Source organism: Macaca fascicularis, chromosome 10, assembly GCF_037993035.2.
Source record: "Macaca fascicularis isolate 582-1 chromosome 10, T2T-MFA8v1.1".
In the NCBI taxonomy this organism is placed as follows: domain Eukaryota; kingdom Metazoa; phylum Chordata; class Mammalia; order Primates; family Cercopithecidae; genus Macaca; species Macaca fascicularis.
Genome location: NC_088384.1, coordinates 77,152,438 through 77,172,192, shown reverse-complemented (window position 1 = coordinate 77,172,192; position 19,755 = coordinate 77,152,438). Strand labels below are relative to the sequence as shown.

Sequence of the window (19,755 nt, the reverse complement as noted above, 5' to 3'; positions counted from 1 at the left end):
TCAATTGGCCCAGTATAACGTAGCATTTGCCTGCCTCAGATGTGTCCCAGGGCAGACAGAGAGTTTAATCCTTGCCCCTCACATATGAAATAGGCCACTGCTAGGATCCTCAATATATTTCTTTTTTTTTCTCTCTCTCTCTCTTCTGCAGGCTTATGGGTGGAATGCAAGCTATTGGAAGTATTTAAAGATATGACCAAGGAAGCCATGAGAATTGGAAATAAGGCAGTTGTTTAGAGATGGTCTGATGTGATGTAAGGTGGAAGGAGGAAAGCAGATGAGGAAAAGAATGTGCAACTGAATCAATTAGCTATTACTATGTAACAACCCATCCCAAAACTGAGTGGCATAAAAGAACAACCATTTGTTATTTTTCATGAGCTTACATTTCTACTAGGAAGTTCTGCAAATCTGGATTGGTCTTGGCTGATCTTGGCAGGGCTTGTTCAGGCATCCACTCTCAGCTGCTGAATTAGCTGTCAGTTCCTGGTTCAGGGTGGCCTTGGCTTGGATGACTTGGCTCTACTCCATGTATCTCTCACACTCTTCCAGCAGGCCAGCTCAAGCCTGTTCTCTTGATTGTGGCAAGGATCCAAGAGAAACAGAGAAAGCCAAAATGTTCATGCCCTTTTTTGAGTCGCTGCTTTCAATGAGTTGGCTACTGTCTCTAAACACATCTCAGCCAAACCCAGAACCAGTGTGTAAGGTCACTAACCAAAGCTGTGGGTAAATGGAGGCATGGAAATCTGTAACCTTTAATGCAATCATCTACAATAGCAAGCCAATGACCATGAAGCTGGACAGAGAAATAGATTCCTGGGAGGAAGAATAGCAAAATGTCTGGAGTAAGAGGAATTGGGGTACTTCAGGGAACTCAGCAAACAGTGTGATGACAAAATGAAAGCACAGTCATGTAATCAGCACATGGGTAAATATTTAGGTTGGAGTCTGTGGTGACCCAGTCTGCAGGTAACCCTCAGCCTGGCCCAGCATTTCACTGCCCTCCTACTACTTACCCAGAAATGACTCTTCTGTATTGACTAAGCAAGAAAGAGGAAACTCTCCTGGAAGACACAAGGGCAGATCCAAGGTTTTCCAGAATGTGGTCTTAGGTCTGTAAATGGCTTTTGGACAGAGGCACGACTGAACATTTCCATGGCTTCTGTGACTTTAAATCACTATCACCTCTTGACTACGCACCTCTTGACTAATTTCTATTTCTTAAATTATAGAATAAGAAATGCTGATTCTAATGATAAAAACACAACAAATAATCCAAAAGTATATAAGATGAAAAATAATAGTGTGGGTTCTATTCCATTCTCCAGATAATAACAACTGCTCTCAATTTGGGCACTTCCTTTCTGTCTTTTTCCTGCACATGTATTTTTTGCATGTGTCCTTTGCATATTATTAACCAGCACTTGGGTAATGATGCCAACATTACAGCATCACTTTCTGACAGCCCTGAAAGCCAGCCTTGTCTCTTCCTTGTTCAACCCTTGTGCCATTCTTCCCTAACCAGAAAAATACTCTACTTGGTAATGATTCTCTCTCTGTGTCTGTGAAAAATAACATGGGAAAGTCTAATGTGGAAATGCTGAACCAGGCTGGGCATGATGGTTCATTCCTGTAATCCCAGCACTTTGAAAGACCGAGGTGGAAGGATGGCTTGAGCCCGGGAGTTCAATACCAGCCTGGGTAACATAGTAAGACTCCCGTCTCTACAAAAAATTAAAATTAACCAGACATGGTGGCATATGCCTGTAGTCCTAGCTACTCAGGAGGCTGAGGTGGGAGGATTGCTTGAACCAGGAGGCTGAGGCAGCAGTGAGTCATGATTGTGCCACTGCATTCCAGCCTGGGTGACAGAGTGACAGCCTGTCTCAAAAAAGAAAAGAAAAGAAAAGATACAAAAGAAATGTTGAATAAAAAATATAGGTAAGAGGGAAACAAAAGGAAATTTAAAAATAAATATATATCAGTAGATAAAACATGGTAAAATGAACAATATGTGGAAAGTGTTGTAGTCTCTACATCTGGCCCAATATTTAATCTAAGAATCTAATGCAAATTTCTTACATCATGAATAAATATGGGTAATGGGCCTAGAGATCATTTTAATAATGAGCAGACTAAGTGAGGCCTCATACCTCTCATCTCCATGTGTAATCTAATTAATTGGGCCATTTCAGTTGCAGAACACTCATTTCCATAACTGTCTTCTACTTCAGAAGTGTGTGTGTTTCAGTTAGAATTTGATTTGGGTGCAGATGCCTATGATAGAAAATGCAAATGGTGACTTAAAGAAATGAAAGTTTATATTCCTCTCACATAAGAAAAATTTAAATTTAAATAGTGCAGGGCAGGTTTAGCACTCCATGGTGCCAAGAATACAAGCTCCTTTTATTTTGTTGTTCATGGCCTTCACTTTATGGCTCAAAATGGCTACTGAAACTCCAGACATCAAACCTGCATTCCAGCCTGCACAGTAGAGGAAGGAAGTAAAGAAGGGTAAAGACTCATTTTCTAAGGAAATTGCTTATCAGCCTCATACAACACTTCCTCATATACTGCATTAGCCCAATTTAGTCATATGACTGCTACACCTAGCTGCAAGGAAAGCTGAGAAATGTTATTCTTGTTCTCAGGGGAGATGTATGTGCCCAGCTAAAAATAAGGGGTTCTGCCACTAAAGAAGGGAAAGGGGATATTGAAGTTCAAGTAGTAATCTTAGACATATAAAGTCATCAAATTACATTCCCCCCGAACCCTTTTGAGAAACTGTGTGCGTAAAGATAGATTATGACTGGGCACTTCAAACTTGTTTTAAATATACAATTGGCTGGGCACGGTGGGTCACACCTGTAATCCCAGCACTTTGGGAGGCCAAGGCGGGTGGATCACCTGAGGTCAGGGGTTTGAGACCAGCCTGGCCAACATGGCAAAACCCCCTCTCTACTAAAAATACAAAAATTAGCCGGGCATGGTGGCATGCCCGTAATCCCAGCTACTCAGGTGAGAGGCTGAGGCAGGAGAATCATTTGAACCTGGGAGGCAGAGGTTGCAGTGAGCCAAGATTGTACCACTGCACTCTAGCCTGGGTAACAGGGTGAGACTGTCTTAAAAAAAAATAAAATTAAAAAATGAAATAAAAATACAAATAAATATGTTATTTTTTTCAAAGGATAGAAGGAGCATTGTTTAAGTTAAATAATGTAGAAAATTTTAAATGATTGCAGCCCAATTGATTTCCATATCCCCAGAGGCCTTCCCAACCCAGAGGCTTTCCCATAGAACCATGGGAAAAGATCTCAATTGCCTGCACTCTAGCTCTGAGATAAGACAGGGCTCTCTCAGCCCTTTAAAGGGGGAGAAGGGAGTTAGTTCTACTCCTTAGGCAGAGGGCCTCACCTGTGGCCAGTCAACCCTAGGTTCCGCATGAGTGAGAAGCAGAAAGCCTACTTTGCGTTGCCTCTACCTGAGGAGAAGAAGCCAGGTATGCTCTCAGATGGTTGGGGTAGTGCTTGGGAAGATGTCAGGAGGACCGGGAAGAAGTCTGAGAGTGATCTTCTCTTTGCTCACTGGCTTCTCAGCTAGAAACTGCTGGAGAGGAAGAGGGACATTATGGGCCTGCAGCAAACTCTCTCAGCCTTCAGTTTCCCAATGTATAAAAGGGGATGATGAAACTTGCCTCATAGATTCATTACAAGGGTGGTTTAAAAAACGTTTACCAAAGTGCCTGCCATACACCTCCACTTAACGCAAACAAGTTCCTTTCTCTTCTTCCTTTTGTAATAACATAACCTGATTGTAAGAACATGTTTCCACAAGATAACATGATGAGAAATGTTTGGCAAGATGTTTAGAATTGCAATATGGTAGCTACTGGCCACATGTGGCTATTAAGCACTCCAAATGTGTCTGTTGTAACTTAGGAACTGAACTTTTAACTATATTTCATCTTAATTCATTTAAACTTAAATTTAAGACCTGATGCTTGATTAGTGTATTGAAAAATGTTTAAACATATTTGGAACAATTTGCGTATGTGAATTTCCTTTTTCAACTATAAATCTTACAAAATCTAAACACAGACCGAATATTCCAAATTAAAATTTAACATTCAAATTAAAATGTGCTATATGTAACAAACACATACAAGATTTTAAAAAATATATACTATAAAAAAGAGAATGTAAATGAACTCATTGATAATTTTTATGTTAATAACTTTTATGTTGAAATATGTTGGATATATTGGGTAAAGTAGAATACAATATAAAACTCATTTTTTCTGTTTCTTTTGACTTTTCTGATGTGATTATTAGAACATTTAAAGTTACATAGTGGTTTGCATTATATTTCCAATGGACAGTGCTAAGCAAGGATAGCAAATAATCATTTAGGTTGAGTCTTCTCATCAAACTGGCTAGTGATTTTGGCCTTGCACAGACATTTCATTAATTAACTGAGCACCTATTCTGAGCTGGGGATAAAGTGGAAGTTGAATCAGAAATAAGCACATAAGCAAACATTGTAAATAAGACAATTTCAGATAATTACCATAAGTAGAAGGAAGGAAATAAAGTAATAAATGAGAGAATAATTATCCAGAAATGGAGCTGGTTTCTTTACATGGGAGGGCAGGCAGAGAAGGCCTCTCAGAGCAAGGACATTTGAGTTCAGATTTGAAGGGTAAAGATGAGCTAGAAGTGCAAACATTTAGATGAGGGGAACATTTTACAGAAATATTAAGTGGTTGTGCTCAAGGTCAGTTAGCCAGCTGCTAAGTCAGACTAGCGTTATATACCCAGACTGATCTGTCTCTAAGTCTGTGGTCATATCCATTTGTGAGAGATGCTAATTTTCACTCTGACAAAATTGTTGACACTAATGAACTGCCCTCCCCCTACCCCATTATGTAGAACATACTTCAGCAGGGTATTGGTTGGGCATTTCCCAGTTAGATTCCTAAGAGCAGAAATCCAAAACAACAGTTCTATACAGGTAGGCATATGTCACATCTTGGAGAAAAGCATCCTTTCTACTCTTTTCAGTCTTTTGACTTCCTATGACAAGGACCAATTACAAATATTGCAGAGAATCAATGAAATAAAGAAATAATGGGAATGATTTCTGAGGACAGGAATTAAATAAGTGTATCTTTCCAAAGCTATGACTTATTGGGGTCAGAATAACAAGCTCCAGGAATAGAAATGACCTAATGGGAAAACAACAGCAATTCTGAAAGAGGAATAGTGGGGATTTGGGTGTAAGGGACTAACCATCATGACAGTCCCATGGGAAGTTATTAAATCTGGAAAGGTAGCCATCGCTTCATGCTTCTATAGACCAGAAAAAAAAAAAATGGATATAATCAGCCATATTGAGTTACAGAATTTCATAGGCGAACTGATGATGGACTACCAATTTTTTCTCAGACTTAGGACCTCCAGTATTTTTCTTTAACTCTGGGGACTGCTGTGAAGTTACAAATATATGGTATGGAGCCATTTAAGCTCCAGATCTTGATTATTTTTTTTTTTTTTCTGATGCTGCTGCTAAGAGTCCAGAAATCTGGTCAGCCTTTGCTTTACTTCATAAGGAGAGAAGAGGACTGAAAGAAATATTCATAGACACAAAAGCAAAGATGGAGAAAGATGACCCTGGCATTACAGGAAGAAGCCTGGAGCTGAAGTGATTGGGAAGCCCAAAAGGACATTGAAATTTACAGGATTTAAGACCACACCCAAAGTAGCTGTGTCAAAAGAATAATTCAAGTTTTAAAAACTAATTTTTGTTTAATAAGAAAAATTATGTATCTACCTCAGAACTCTTTCTTGGGCCCTAGGTTTGTAAATCCAATTTCCCACTTGACTTCCAACCCCAAATAGAAATTAGGATATTTCATGGTCACCCCAAATGGAACATGGCTAAAATAGAACTTTGAGGTTCTCTGCCTAGCTTTCCCTATCTGGGGGAATTGACACTACTTAGTTCCTCAAGCCATACCATCCCACATCCATTTTATCACCAAGTCTCATTCATTCTGCCTCCAAAATATGTTTAGAAACTTTGTCTTCACCTAACCTCCAGAAAGGAGTTTAAGGTTAGGGTTAGGGTTCAGGTTAGGGTTAGGGTCCAAGTTGTCATCATCCCATGTGGCAAACTGGTGCCCGGGCTTCTCTCCTTGACCTCCAACCCCCAATCCATTATTCAGATGGCAGTCACAAGCCCACCCAGATCCAGGGGAGGAGATATAGACCCCCAAGCTCCCAGTGAAAGGAGTATCCGAGAATTTGTGGCCATTTTATTCTAAACTTACAGAAATCAGTCTCCATCCTACCCATCGTAGAGCACTTCTGGCACTCTCACTGCTTCTGGTCACTGGCCTTGACCAATACGGAAAAAAAAATCCACACCAACTTCATCCTTTACAAAGCCAGTATTTTGCATGGTTTACCCACAGAAACAGGGTAGGCCTCTGTTGAAACCTTCAGGTATTTAACTCAGTCCAGTTCTATACGTCTTTATTATTAGCTCTGGTTGTGTTTCAACCATTTATTAGTCAGATGGTCTTTGGCAAATTATTTAGTCTCCCTGCGCCTCAGTTTTCTCATCTGAATTAAATGTCCTTGTATCTCATCATTTCTAAGTACCCTGCAAGTCAGCCAGCTCTATGAGAGTTCAGCCATTGACTATGCTCACAGGCCATGGACACACAGTTAATAACAATTTTTTAGGCCGGGTGCAGTGGCTCACACCTGTAATCCCAGCACTTTGGAAGGCCGAAGTGGACGGATCACGAGGTCAGGAGATCGAGACAATCCTGGCTAACACGGTGAAACCCCATCTCTACTGAAAATACAAAAACAAAAAACAAACAAACAAAAAAACTAGCTGGGTGTGGTGGTGGGCACCTGTAGTCCCAGCTACTCCGGAGGCTGAGGCACGAGAATGGGGTGAATCTGGGAGGCGGAGCTTGCAGTGAGCCGAGATTGCACCACTGCCCTCCAACCTGGGCGATAAGTAAGACTCCATCTCAAAAATAATAACAATAATAATAATAATAATAATAATAATTTTTTAGTTGCATTAGTTATAAGAGGCTTGCTTCTATTTCAACTTTTCGTAGAACATGATGCAAACCTCCTGAGGATCTGAGCTGTCTTGCCCTCCCTCCTCCCCAGCATCTCTAAATTATTCTTACCAACTTTTGATACTTTGTTTCCATAGCCAGTTTTCTAAAAGTTGCTTTCCTTTCTGACCCAGCCAATTTGTTCCTATGCCAGTTTTCCAAGCAAGCCCCTATCTGATTTGGCCTTCTAAAAAATTTCTGCAAGGTCTTCTTTTCTTTCTAACTGTTCCAAGTTTGTTCTTGAGTCTTCTTATTCAAAAGAGGCTTCTATACCTTTTGTTATCATAAATTTATAACAAAAAGCAATTTCTCTTGTTTGAATTTTCTTTTGCTCTATGTTAAAAGGACAGTGCATGCTAAGGCAGATAACTAAATTCCTTTTACATACTGGAGATTCATTTAAGCTGGGGTAGAAGACAAAGGTAATAAATATTTTTCAAAACTATTAAAAGTTTTAAAAATCAATCATGATTAGATTGCTTACAAAGAGAAGGAATTTGTTTTGTTTATTTCCAAACCTCTTTTTCTAAATTTTGGCTCTGATATGTATATGACTATATCACACATATATGCAAATGAATGTAATAAAAGTAAGTTCTTATGAAACGTCATTTAGCACCTTAATCAAACTAAGCCACTTTGAGGCCTCAACAATCCAGAGGAGTAAGGCATGTGTGTGGGTTTTAAAATTTTTATTGCAGTATAACATTGACATAGAAGAACACATAAGTAATAACTATGTGATCTGATGAATTTTCACAAACTTAAAACACTCATGTAACCAGCAAAAGGGTTAAGTTTTTATCTTATTTTAAAAGTCTCACTGATGGGCTCTTGAGAAACACCTATGTAGTTGTCCTACTTTGTTATTGACTTTATGTAAGCACGAGGCTGTCCCTCCAACTCAATGATATATTCTACATGACCGGATAGTAGGACTGTGGTTTATACCACATATTTTTTCTAACATAGAGGTAGCTAAGTGCCCTGAAATGAGGACACCCTCAGTAGATGAATATGAACTATATCAGACTCAGTCTATTAAACATTAATACACACAAATCTCTGCTCTACATGCTTTTGCTTCCTGTTTTATCTTCTACATCACTGACCTTTCCTTCTAAGTCTTTTTGCTGTCACCAACCTCATTGATAAATTATTTAATCAATTATTGGCAAAATGCTTAAGTTTCCTAGAATTCAACTCTTCTTCATCTAAACCTCTCTCTGGCTGAGTTCAATTGGTCCCATGGCTTTAAATAACACCTGTAAGCTAAAGATTCTTGAGTTATAACCTGTACTACAGCCAATTAATTGAATTTACGGCCCCAATTAATGGCCTCTTTATATCCCTTTCATATCTTAATGTGAGCTGTTGCAAAGTCACATTGCAACAACTCATATCAAGAGGTGGAATCAATTTCCTCACCCAGTGAGTCTGGACTGGTTCTATAACTTTCTTTGGCCAATAGAAGGTTGGGGAATGCCAATTGCATTACCAACTTTAAGCCTGTGCTTACTCTTGGAGCCCTCCTTCTACCATATGATCAAACCCAAGGCAGCCCACTAAAGAATGAAAAACCGCACAGAACATTACACTAACTGACCATCAAACAACCCCCAGAAGCAAAGCCATCTAACCAACTTGCAGCTGACTACTGATGCATGAGGTAACTCAGGCAAGACCAAATGAGTCCCTCCAGCTTAACCCAGCTAAATAAACAACGTGCAACATCATAGGATAACAAAATAGCTATTGTTTTAAACTGCTGACTTTTGGTGTGGTTTTTTACACAGCAATAGCTAACTGATATAGCAGCTTAGACATATGTGTAGACATGTATTCAATACCAATCTACACCTCCATATAGATCTCTCACAGCCATTAAAAAAAACTATACCAAATTTGATGTTTACCCCATCTAAAAACCTCTTCAATGTTTTCCTTTCAAAAAGTGGCCCCCTTATTTGTCCAGTTCTTCAAGCCAAAACTCTAGACAATACCATTTAATTCTTCCTTTCCTTCACCTTCCACATTCAATCCATCAGAAAATCCTGTTGATTCTAATTTCTAAATTTTTCTTGAATCCATTTAGTTCTGTTCACTCCACTCACATCACTTCTACCAGTCTAAGCTGCTCATGTCTTATGCCAACAGCACTATAGTGGCCTGCTGTCTGATCCCTTCTGAACCTCTCCAAACCTTTTTTACACAAAAGCTAGTTTTGGTTTAAAAATCCTAGATCAGTCAGTTACCTGCTTAAACCATTCAGGAACTTCTCATCATGCTTAGAATCAAATCCAAATTGGGTATCATGGCCCATGACCTATTTCCTTTCCTTCTCTCCATCTTTCTTCCTGCCACTGTCACTCTTTGACTCACTACATTCCAGCCACATTTGCCCTTTTTTTTTTTTTTTTTTTTTTTTTTTTTTGAGACAGTCTCACCCTGTCACCCAGGCTGGAGTGCAGTGGTGCAGTCTCGGCTCACTGCAACCTCTGCCTCACGGGTTCCAGCAATTCTCCTGCCTCAGCCACCCTCCTGAGTAGCTGGGACACCAGGAGCACGCCACCATGCCCAGTTAATATTTGTAATTTTGTGTAGAGAGGGGGTTTCACCATTTTGACCAGGCTGATCTCAAACTCTTGACCTCAGGTGATCCACCCTCCTCAGCCTTCTAAAGTGCTAAGAGTTCAGATGTGAGCCACTGCACCCAGCCCATGTTTGCTCTCTTGCTTCTCCTGAAATAGCCAAGCTCTTCCTCATCTAAAGGCTTCCGCTCTTGCTCTTTAATCTGCTACAAAAGTCTTTTTCCTTGCTTCTTGCTCTTTGCCTGGTGGCTTCCTTTACCTCTTTCCTATCCCAGATTAAGTCTCACCACCTTTTGAAGGTCTTTTCTGGCCACTCTTTCTAAAGTGGTCTTCCTGCCCCACCATTTTTCTCCATTGTCCCATCCTATTCAGTTCATTGAAAATGTTACAATTGCTGATTCCTGGTGTATTTACTTAACAATATGTGTTTTCTTGCCTGTCTTTTCCACTAGATTCAAAATCCCATAGGGGCAGGATACCATGTCTACTTTGTTCACTTAGCATCATAAGTGCTTTCCACAATTTTGGCCCATGGTAGGCACTCAGTAAACATTAGTTTAATAAACAAATCTAAGTCTTCTAATAACACTATCAAGTAGATTTTTATCATCCTGGTTTTACAAATAAAAAATTTGAGGGCAGGCATTATTTGTATTACTCATACTCAGAGTAGAGAGACAGTATGGTAACCAGGCCAATTTGTCAGAGAAGTAGAGTGGAGACATGAACCCTATAGTTCCTATACAGAGCCCAATCCTTAATAGCTCAATTCCCATGACTTGAAAAACAAGCAACTGTGCTCTTGTGGGAGGGAGTGTTGCAAAGGGATGTGAAGAACAGAATGCTCCAACCCAGACAGGTGTTTCCCCCTCCTTGAACTGCTGCTGCCACTCACATCCTCACCTAATTAAATCCAGATGCAGGAAGGATGGGATAGACAATAATGGCTGTTCCTCATACTTTCCACTTAGAAAAGAGGAAAATAGTTTCCTGAAGCCTTCAGTGGCTATCTAGTTACATTTCATTGACCAGAATTTGGTTCCATTCCAACTACTATCATTTGCAAGGGAGACCAAGATTGCCACTTCTGATTTATGTTCATCACCATTCATCATCACCTGGGCTAGGCTGGTTCCACTCGAATGTATCAAGATTCTGATATCTATGATGGAAGGGAAGAATGGCTATTGATCATACTGGCAACAGCACCTACCATAGCAATTGAATTACTTTAGGTTCTTTTTGTCCCACTTTATTCTAGAAAATATGGATGTTATGGATTAAGTCCATGGCCTAAGAAACTTAGAGCTCAATCTGATGACATTGAGTCTTGAAAAAGTTAGTCTACTCTTCTCAGTAATTGATGAACCCACATGTTGTATCCAAATAGTTTCAACCTCCCAGCAACGGATAAATTTATATACCTGGCATAGAATAACAAAACCACACAATATAACAAGGCATTGCCTAATGATAAACCTAAAATTGTCCTGATAGATAAATCCAGCTATGTTTCAAATTCAGCACTTTATAAGCAACCTAAATATGCTAATATCAAAATAAATCACTTTTGGTAAACCTCAGTGTTATCTTGTTCTCTTCCCCATAAAGACAACTTTTATTTGCCATAAAATTCAATATACATATTTCTGTTTTACCAGAAGTCATACAAGAGTTGTTGAAAACTATTTATAGATGAATAGAGACAAGTTTGACCTTGTAGTGCTGAGCTTTGACTGGAAATTGGGAGACTGGGTTCTAGTCCTAGAACTTCCAAAAATTAGCTGTATGAATTTAGGCAAGTTACTTCATTTCTTCTTTGGTAAAATGTGGAGATTGTAAAGATTATATCTGATAACCCAGTTGAAACCATTTGAACCCTATATTAGCAAGGGTAATTGATTCTAGCAGTTACAACAAACAGCCCCCAGATTATAGTGGTTTAACACAATGAAAGTTTATTTCTCACATAACAGTCCAGTTGGATTCATGAGGCATTTTTGCTGTCTTTCCTCCAAGCAGTGCTTCAAGAACCCAGCTCCATTCATCCTATGATGCCACCATCCTCAGCATTTGGCTTCCATGGCTCCTGTAAGAGAAGAGAACATGAAGAACAAAACAGGAGGTTTTTATGGGAGGCACATCAATTTGACCAGATACCTTGCCCAGAACCTTGTCACATGGCCCCTGCCTAAATGTAAATGAGGCTAGTGACTGGGTGTGGTAGCTCATGACTATAATCTTAGCACTTTGGGAGACTGAGCCAGGAGGATCACTTGAGCCTATGAGATCAAGATCAGCCTGGGCAACATAGGGGGACCGTGTCTCTACAAAAAAAAAAGAAAAAAAAATTAAAAATAAGCTGGACACAGTGGCACACGCCTGTAGTCTCAGCTACTTGGGAGGCTGAAGTGGGAAGATGGCTTGAGCCAGGAGGTTGATGCTGCAGTGAGCCGAGATCATGCTACTGCACTCCAGCCTGAGTGACAAAGTGAGACCCTATCTCAAAGAAAAAACAAAAAATGAGACTGAGTAACATAGCCTGTGAGACCAGAAAGAAGCAACAGGATTGGTGAATATTAATGCCATATCTACCATAAACAGTTTTGGAAATATTTCTTTCTCTAAATTCAAAGTAACTAGGGGGAATATTAATCTCATTCTAAATATTTTATTGTGTCACTCCCTATCCTTTGTTTTCAAGCACCTCACACTACTATTATGTGTAATCACAAGTCAACTGTTTATATTTTTATCTCCAGCTGTTGGCTGGGAGCTCATCGAAAGAGGAAACCTTTGTAATTCATCTTTGTACCCTGAGGGCTTAGCACAGAGGCACCTATTAGACCTAAGAAGGATTGGCGACTCTGGAAAAATCAGAAAAGAAGTGTTGTCAACTGTTTTCTCCTGGTGATGATGATGGTGATGGTCAATGTCCACTCCCAAATGTTTATATTTGTGAGAGCTGGTTTGTAGGGTGAGCACTTGTCTTTTGAGTGTATACTTGGGGGAGGGATGAAATTATGTTTGTTTTAGACTCTAGAAAAATTGGATAAAACAGCAAATGTAATTTTACAGAATGATGGAGAGTGCATACTGAGGTGGGAGACAAATAATAGAAGGAGATGTAAAACTGTCAACCTTGATCCCCACAGTGATGGGGGACGATGGCATAGGAGTAAGTTATGGGATGATTGTATGTTTGTGAACCTCAGTTCTTCTGCAGCATGAACTGGCAGGACCTTCTCCTTGACCACTTCAGGTGACCTTCTGGAGCCCATAGGTCTCACCAGGAGAGGGTATCAGGCCACCAAACCAACTGACGTAATAGTTCTTCTTGAGGACAATCTCTAGCTTGCCCTCTATCCCATCCCACAGGCCAAAAATGCCACTCAGCATGCCCTAACCCAGAGTCTACTCCCAAATAAGTGATTCTGCAGGTTGCTACAACTGAAAGATGCTCACACCCCAGAATTAGAAAACATCCCTGTGGCAGTCTCAGGTTCTCAGCAAGCAGATGAGGAATGCACATGTGAGCTTCCTTTATTTCAAGTTAAGGATGCATTTTTGTTTTTAAAAATTCAACAACAATAAACATTAGTTGAAAGCCAACTTCTACAGCAGTGCTATTCAATATAGTAGCACTGGCCTGTGTGGCTATACAAATTTAAACTAATAAAAATTCAACAAAATTTAAAATGCAGTTCCTCAGTGTCAGTAGCCACATGTTAAGCACTAAATGGCCACATGTGGCTAGTAGTCACCTTATTGGACAAGGCAGCTGTAGTATATTTCTGTCATCACAGAAAGTTATGTTGGATAGCACTGCTTTAGAAACTGTTTCCATGAAGCTGTGTGCCAGCTTTCTAAGTCAAGTTCTGTCAATCTTGTTTGGTAGAAAATATGATAAATGTTTTAGAAAATCTCAAGAGGACCTTTATTTGGCTGGAATTTAAACATATGCATGCCATTTCTTAAAATATATTCTACATATTTGAAGGTTCAGCGCACCTTGGACAGCCAAATTTCACATCGACAATATGAATAAAATTTTAGCTTCCTGGAGCTCAGTGATAATTATGGATTATAGGTTAAAAATAAAGTCAGTAACTCCTAACAAGGGCATGAGCAATGTAAGACTTTTTTCCAGGTAACATTGGAAGCAAGAAATAACTGAAAAAAGATGTTGCTTATTTTTAAGGGTATTATCTCCAGGTACATATCATTTTAAAGAATAAAATTTTGCATTACCTTTTTCAAAGCACAGACATTTCTTGTACATGTTAACCTTCTAAGCTGTATAATAAGATATGACATCATTTCTTTCCAAGAAGTTAGTTCACCTAAGAGAAAAGTGAATCAGCTCGGATCCTACTTTATTATTGGTCCAGGAGAAGCAAGGACCCTACCTGACTTCAGGGAGACCATCTGGGCTAGTTATTAGAGCTGTTTATAAAACCTCGGTTCTCCTTCTCTAGGGGTGTGGGAGGACTCACTTCCCCACTCCCTAAAGTAAAAAAAGGCCACATGACTTGACTTGCACAATTAAGCATGAGTAAGAGTAATGAATGTCTCTTCCAGAAGAAGCATTTAAGTACCTGTGCTTGACTCATTCCCCCTTTCTCTCTACATTGACAATCATGGAATCCCAAGTTGGAACCTCCATCAGCAGATATCCAGTAGTGAGTATGACGAAGAATGGCTCTGGTAATCTACGTTGGGCACATAGCAAGTGGAAGAATAAACTTTTCTTATGAGCCATTATGAGCATGATGATGTTTGTTACTGCAGTATAACATGGCCTTTGCTGACCAACACATCATCCAAATCTAGGTCATATGGTACCAAATGACAACATGGTTCTGAGTCTTTTGTTTCTATGAATACAAAGCAAAAAAGCTGTATGTGTACAGATCAAGAATCAGATAAAGGTGTAAAATCACACTTGACAAAAGCAATCCTAGGGGCCAGGTATGGTGGCTCACACTGGTAATCCCAGCACTTTGGGAGGCCAAGGCAGGTGGATCACATGAGGTCAGGAGTTCAACACCAGCCTGGACAACATAGTGAAACCCTGTCTCTACTAAAAATATAAAAATTAGCCAGGCATGGTGGTGGGCGCCTGTAATCCCAGGGAGGTTGAGGCAGGAGAATCACTTAAACCTGGGAAGCGTAGGTTGCAGTGAGCTGAGATTGTGCCACTGCACTCCAACCTGGGTGACAGAGCGAGATTCCCTCTCAAAGAAAAAAAAAAAGCAATCCTAGGTCTGATTTCCTACAGACAATAAACATAGAAAGAAGAAATGGCTTATTCATGTGAGCACAAACGGTAAAGAGGTTTATTTAAACTCTGCTGTGAGCTTGGGCCTCCTTTCCTGCCTGGTTGAATTTTAAAATACCATATAGACTGTGTATACCTATGACGCTTTTCCTACAAGAGCCTTACAATTTTCATTTCTTTCTTTCTAGATATGCTGCCAAGAGAATTTTTTTTCTTTAAGAGCAAATAAACCAAAGAAATCAACATCCAGCTTGCTGAGTCACTTGTTTTCCACTTGAATTTTAACTGCAGGGATCTGAAGACAGCCTGTGTTAGGCAGAGAAAGAAAGAGAGAAAGAACGAGTCAGGGAGAAGAGAGGGAGAGAGACATAACTGGAGAGTCAGGGAGAAATTCAAAGAGATGGAGAGAAAGACTGATTCTGGAAAGAAAAGATAAATTAAGTTAAATAGAAAAAGCAAAAGTAATCTTTGAAAGGTTTGGTTAAGATATCTATTTTCTTACTCTGCAGTGGGAGCTCTGAATAAAAATATTTTAATAAAAACTGTAATGTGATTAAGGTTTGAGTTGGGTTTTCATAGTGGAAAGAGCAAGGTATTTAGAGTGAAAGATCTAACTTTTGTATTTATTTTTCATTTTTTAGTGTTTTTGCTTTTTTAATCCCAGGCCCTCTACCATTGACTATCTGACTTTAACAAAATCAGCTCGCTTTTGTGTCTTGGTTTCCTCATCTATGAAAAGCGAATAGTAAAACTTACCACATAAGTTGGTAGGGAAGATAGAATTCTATAAAATATATTGGATGATCTGTGAAACCACCTGACACCAAAAGGGAATAACAAATCCCACTTCTCTCTTCTTTTTTACACCATCTCTTTTTAGTTCTACCAGAAAGTTTCTTTCTCTATGAGGCTTCTTGAAGACTAGCTGTATACAGGAAAACTGTAGTTCTAATTCTGACATTTATTGGAATACTGGGTCAAGGTTCTCCCCTTTCTTATTCTATTTAATCTTCACAATAACCCTATGTGAGTTTATCTTCATTTTACAGAGAAAACAGAGACTTATAAAGGTTAAAAAAATTTCCCAAATCCACACAGATAGTCTTTTAGTAATCTGTTGCCATAATAATATAGTATTGAAATTTCCCCCAAATTCAGCTGCTCACAACAACCATTTTGTGTGACTCATCAACCTGTGGGTCAACTTGGCAGCTCTGCTGGTTGAAGCTGGCCTCAGTAGGGCCCACTCCCGCAACTGTAGTCATCTGGGCTTTGGCAAATCTCTTTAGTCTATAGCCAAAGAGCAATAAGTGAGCAGCAGGAAACTGAGTAATCTCCGACTCCTTTATGAAATAAAATGCTGATCTTGGACCAGCTAACTAACCTTCCAGAACCCCATGCCAAGGCTTTCCTTTGGTCCAGTGCCTTAAACCCATGCAGTCCTGGGGTAGAAAAATGAGGAAGCACATACTTCTGGCAGAAAAACTGCCTCTCATTCCCAAATCCCCCTGAGACAGACGAATGATAGGAGGATGGAGCCTGCCAAGGGCACACAGACAGGGCATACAGAATCGTCTAACCTCTCACCAATTCAAGGGCAGGGCAATTAAGATGCAGAACTCACCACAGCTAGAGATGCTTTACATTAATACTTTAGCATAGCAGCATGCCACAATGTGGTCCACTAACCAACAACATCAGCATCACCTGGGAGTTTGTTAGCAATGTTGACTTTTGAACTTCATTCCAGACCCACCAAATCAGAATCTGAGAAGCATAGCTTCAGCAAGAATTGCAACAGGATTATACCACTGGAAAAGCATCTGTAGCCAGATTTACTGTATTAGATGAATTGACCCTTCAAGGCCCAGCACCTTACTGAGTTTCTGACCTCCCACTCAAGCACTCAATACCTTCCATTGTCAGTTGGCCCTACTCTCTGGGATGAGTGGCTGGTATTTTTGCTTGCTCAGCATGCATTTCCTTCTTTTTTGCCTCATTCTGATTTTTCCTTGGAAGGAGTTTCCTTCCCCACTCCTAGTCAATGTGTGTCAGGTTGGACTTATCATGGCTTCTGGGAATGAATATATGACCCAGGTCTGACCAATAAAAAAAAAAAAAAAAAATAGGGATTTTACTGGAACGTTTGGAAAAGTGGCATGTTCTTTTCTGCTGCTGATGATAATTGGCTGAGTGTATCTGAGAACAAAGTCAACACAGAGATGATGAGAGATAAGTTCCTAATGACATTGTTTGAGCACCTAAATCCAGCCTTGCTTGAAACCATAGATCTGATCCCAGACTGTTGAACTGCATAAGCCAATACATTTCCTTTTATGTCTAAGTTATGGTGGTCTGGTTTCTATAATTTGCAAGCAAAATGGTCCTGGTCTACAAAGTCACCCTATATTGTAAGCTTAATGACCCCATACAAGTTTTTGCCTCAACTTCCTGTCTCTCTTCTGTTTCCAGTCACCTGTGACAGTCATTGTCCAGTTTCCAAATTACAAAATTTTTATCTCTTATATTTGCTGTCATAATCACAAGTGGGAATTGACCCCAGAGACTTGGGATAGACACAATTCTTCAACAGCATACAATAGGCCTGGAGTGCTGGGTTCTGTCTAGAAGCTCACTACTCATACATATAATATGGGGGAAAGTAACTGCCTGATGGTTAGAAGTATGGAAATGCAGAAGTGTGAGTCTTCCAACTTTGTTCTTCTTTTCCAAGATTTTTTGGCTATTCTGGGTTTCTTGCATTTCTATATAAATTTTAGAACCATACTGTTTATTTTCCCAAAATCATTTGTGGGTTTTTCAGTAAAGTTTTTGTTTTGTTTGTTAGTTTGGAGATGATGTCTCACTATGTTGCCCAGGCTGGACTTGAACTCCAGGACTCAAGGGATCCTCCCACCTCAGCCTCTTGAGTAGCTGAGATTACAAAGGTGAGCCACTGTGCATAGCTGGGAAGTACAATTAATGTGATAAGTTTTAAAAATCTAGTTCAAATTAATACCAACTTGATTTTGATAGTACACCAAAACTTTGCTCTGACATAGCTTTATTCCCTCCTCCCTCCTTGGTGCTTTTATTTTCATACAAATTACACGTTTATACATTATAAATTCATCAATGTAGTTTTACAATTATTGCTTTATGTAATTTCAATCAGGTAGGAGAAGAAAAAAATACAAACCAAAATAACACAATAAAGCTGGCTTTTATATTTTTCTTGGTACCTACTTTTACTGATACTTTTTTTTTTTTTTTTTTTTAAATGTGGATTTGAGTCACTGTCTAGTTCCTCCATTTCAGCTGAGGCACTTCCTTTAGTACTTACAGGGAAGGTCTGCTAGCAACAAATTATTTTAGTTATTGCTGTTTTCCTTCCTTTTGAAGGATAATTTGTTGAATATAGACTTCTTGGTTGAATGTCTTTTTCTTTCATTATTTTAAATATGAGCAAGTCATCCCACTGCCTCTGTGGTTTCTCATGAGAATCTTAATCTTATTAAGGATCCCTTGTACATAATGAGCCATTTTTCTCTTTCTGTCTTCAGTATTCTCCCTCCATGCCTTTTAGTTTTGATTGTAATGCATGCAGATGTTGCTCTCCTTAAGTTTATCCTACTGGAGTTTGTCAAGCTTCTTGGGTGTCTAGATTAACGTTATTCCTTAAAATTGTGTTAGTTTTGGCCATTACATCTTCACATGTTCTATTTACCCATTTCTCTCACCTCCTTTTGGTTTTCCTTTATGCTTACTTGGTTTGCTTGATGATGTCTCACTGGTCTCTGAGGCTCCATTAGTTTTTGTTCATTCTTTTTCTGTGTTCCTCAGACTGAATCATCTCAATTGATTTATCTTTGAAATTGCTTGTTCTTTATTCTGCCACCTCCAATATGTTATGGTGCTTCTCTAATGAACTTTTTATTTCAGTTATGATATTTTTCAACTTCAAAATTTTTATTTGATTATTTATAATACCTATTTATTTATTGATATGCTCTATTTTGTGAGACATCTTTCCCATATTTCCCTTTAGTTCACTGGACATGGACTAGTTCATTAGTTCTTTAACACATTTATAAGGGCTGATTTTAAGTCCTTGTGCAGAAATTCCAATGTCTATGTATCCTCAGGGACAGGTTCTCTTGACTGTTTTTCTCCTGTATATGGGCCACATTTGTTTGTATGTCTTAATACTTAGTTAAGAACTAGACATTTTAAATAATATAATGTGGCAATTCCAGAAATCAGATTTCTACCTTCATCCCACAGCATTTGTTATTGTTTGTATTTGTTACTACTGTTGTTACTGTCCCTAGCAACAATTTTTCTCTTAAATTCTATTTTGCCTGATATCCACTTTATTCAATTCTCTTTTGATTATTTGCATGGTATATATTTGTCATGTTTTTTTTTCCAATCTATTTGGGGGAGTTTTGTTTGATTGTTTAGTGATTTTGCTGAACTACTCTGGTAAGTCTTCTTTATTGTGTGTGGCCCTGAAATCTCTAGTCAGCTAATTTAATGTTCAGCTTATGTTTGGACAGAGATTTCCTTAAATATCTTGCACAAAAAAGGCTCACAGTCTTTGCTGAGAAGTTCTGTGTATGTATTTTTTGGAGTAATCTTTCTATGCTCCACCAGACAGGTTATAAATTTGCCTTAGTCTTTGCTTCCTGATGATGCAGTCTCAGGTTATGGAGAGGTGAGAGAATAGGGCCTTCTCAGAT

The 19,755-nt window shown here is 39.1% G+C and overlaps 2 long non-coding RNA genes across 4 annotated transcripts in view; one reads left to right on the top strand and one right to left on the bottom strand.

Annotated features, from left to right (window-relative positions):
* LOC135965603 (uncharacterized) overlaps positions 1-15,570 on the top strand; it is a 28,697-nt gene extending 13,127 nt beyond the window's left edge. The window contains exons 3-6 of the long non-coding RNA XR_010578572.1: positions 152-254; positions 1,305-1,309; positions 11,752-11,823; positions 15,202-15,570. This is a non-coding gene — a long non-coding RNA (uncharacterized lncRNA). The remainder of the gene's footprint in view (positions 1-151; positions 255-1,304; positions 1,310-11,751; positions 11,824-15,201) is intronic.
* Positions 1-19,755, bottom strand: part of LOC135965602 (uncharacterized) — a 189,776-nt gene that overhangs the window by 160,011 nt on the left and 10,010 nt on the right. For 2 of the 3 annotated variants that reach the window (XR_012419161.1, XR_010578571.1), the window contains exon 2: positions 11,702-11,821. This is a non-coding gene — a long non-coding RNA (uncharacterized lncRNA). Of the gene's footprint in view, positions 1-11,664; positions 11,822-19,755 lie in introns of those variants that run through there. The other variant, XR_010578570.1, reaches the window with a different exon arrangement.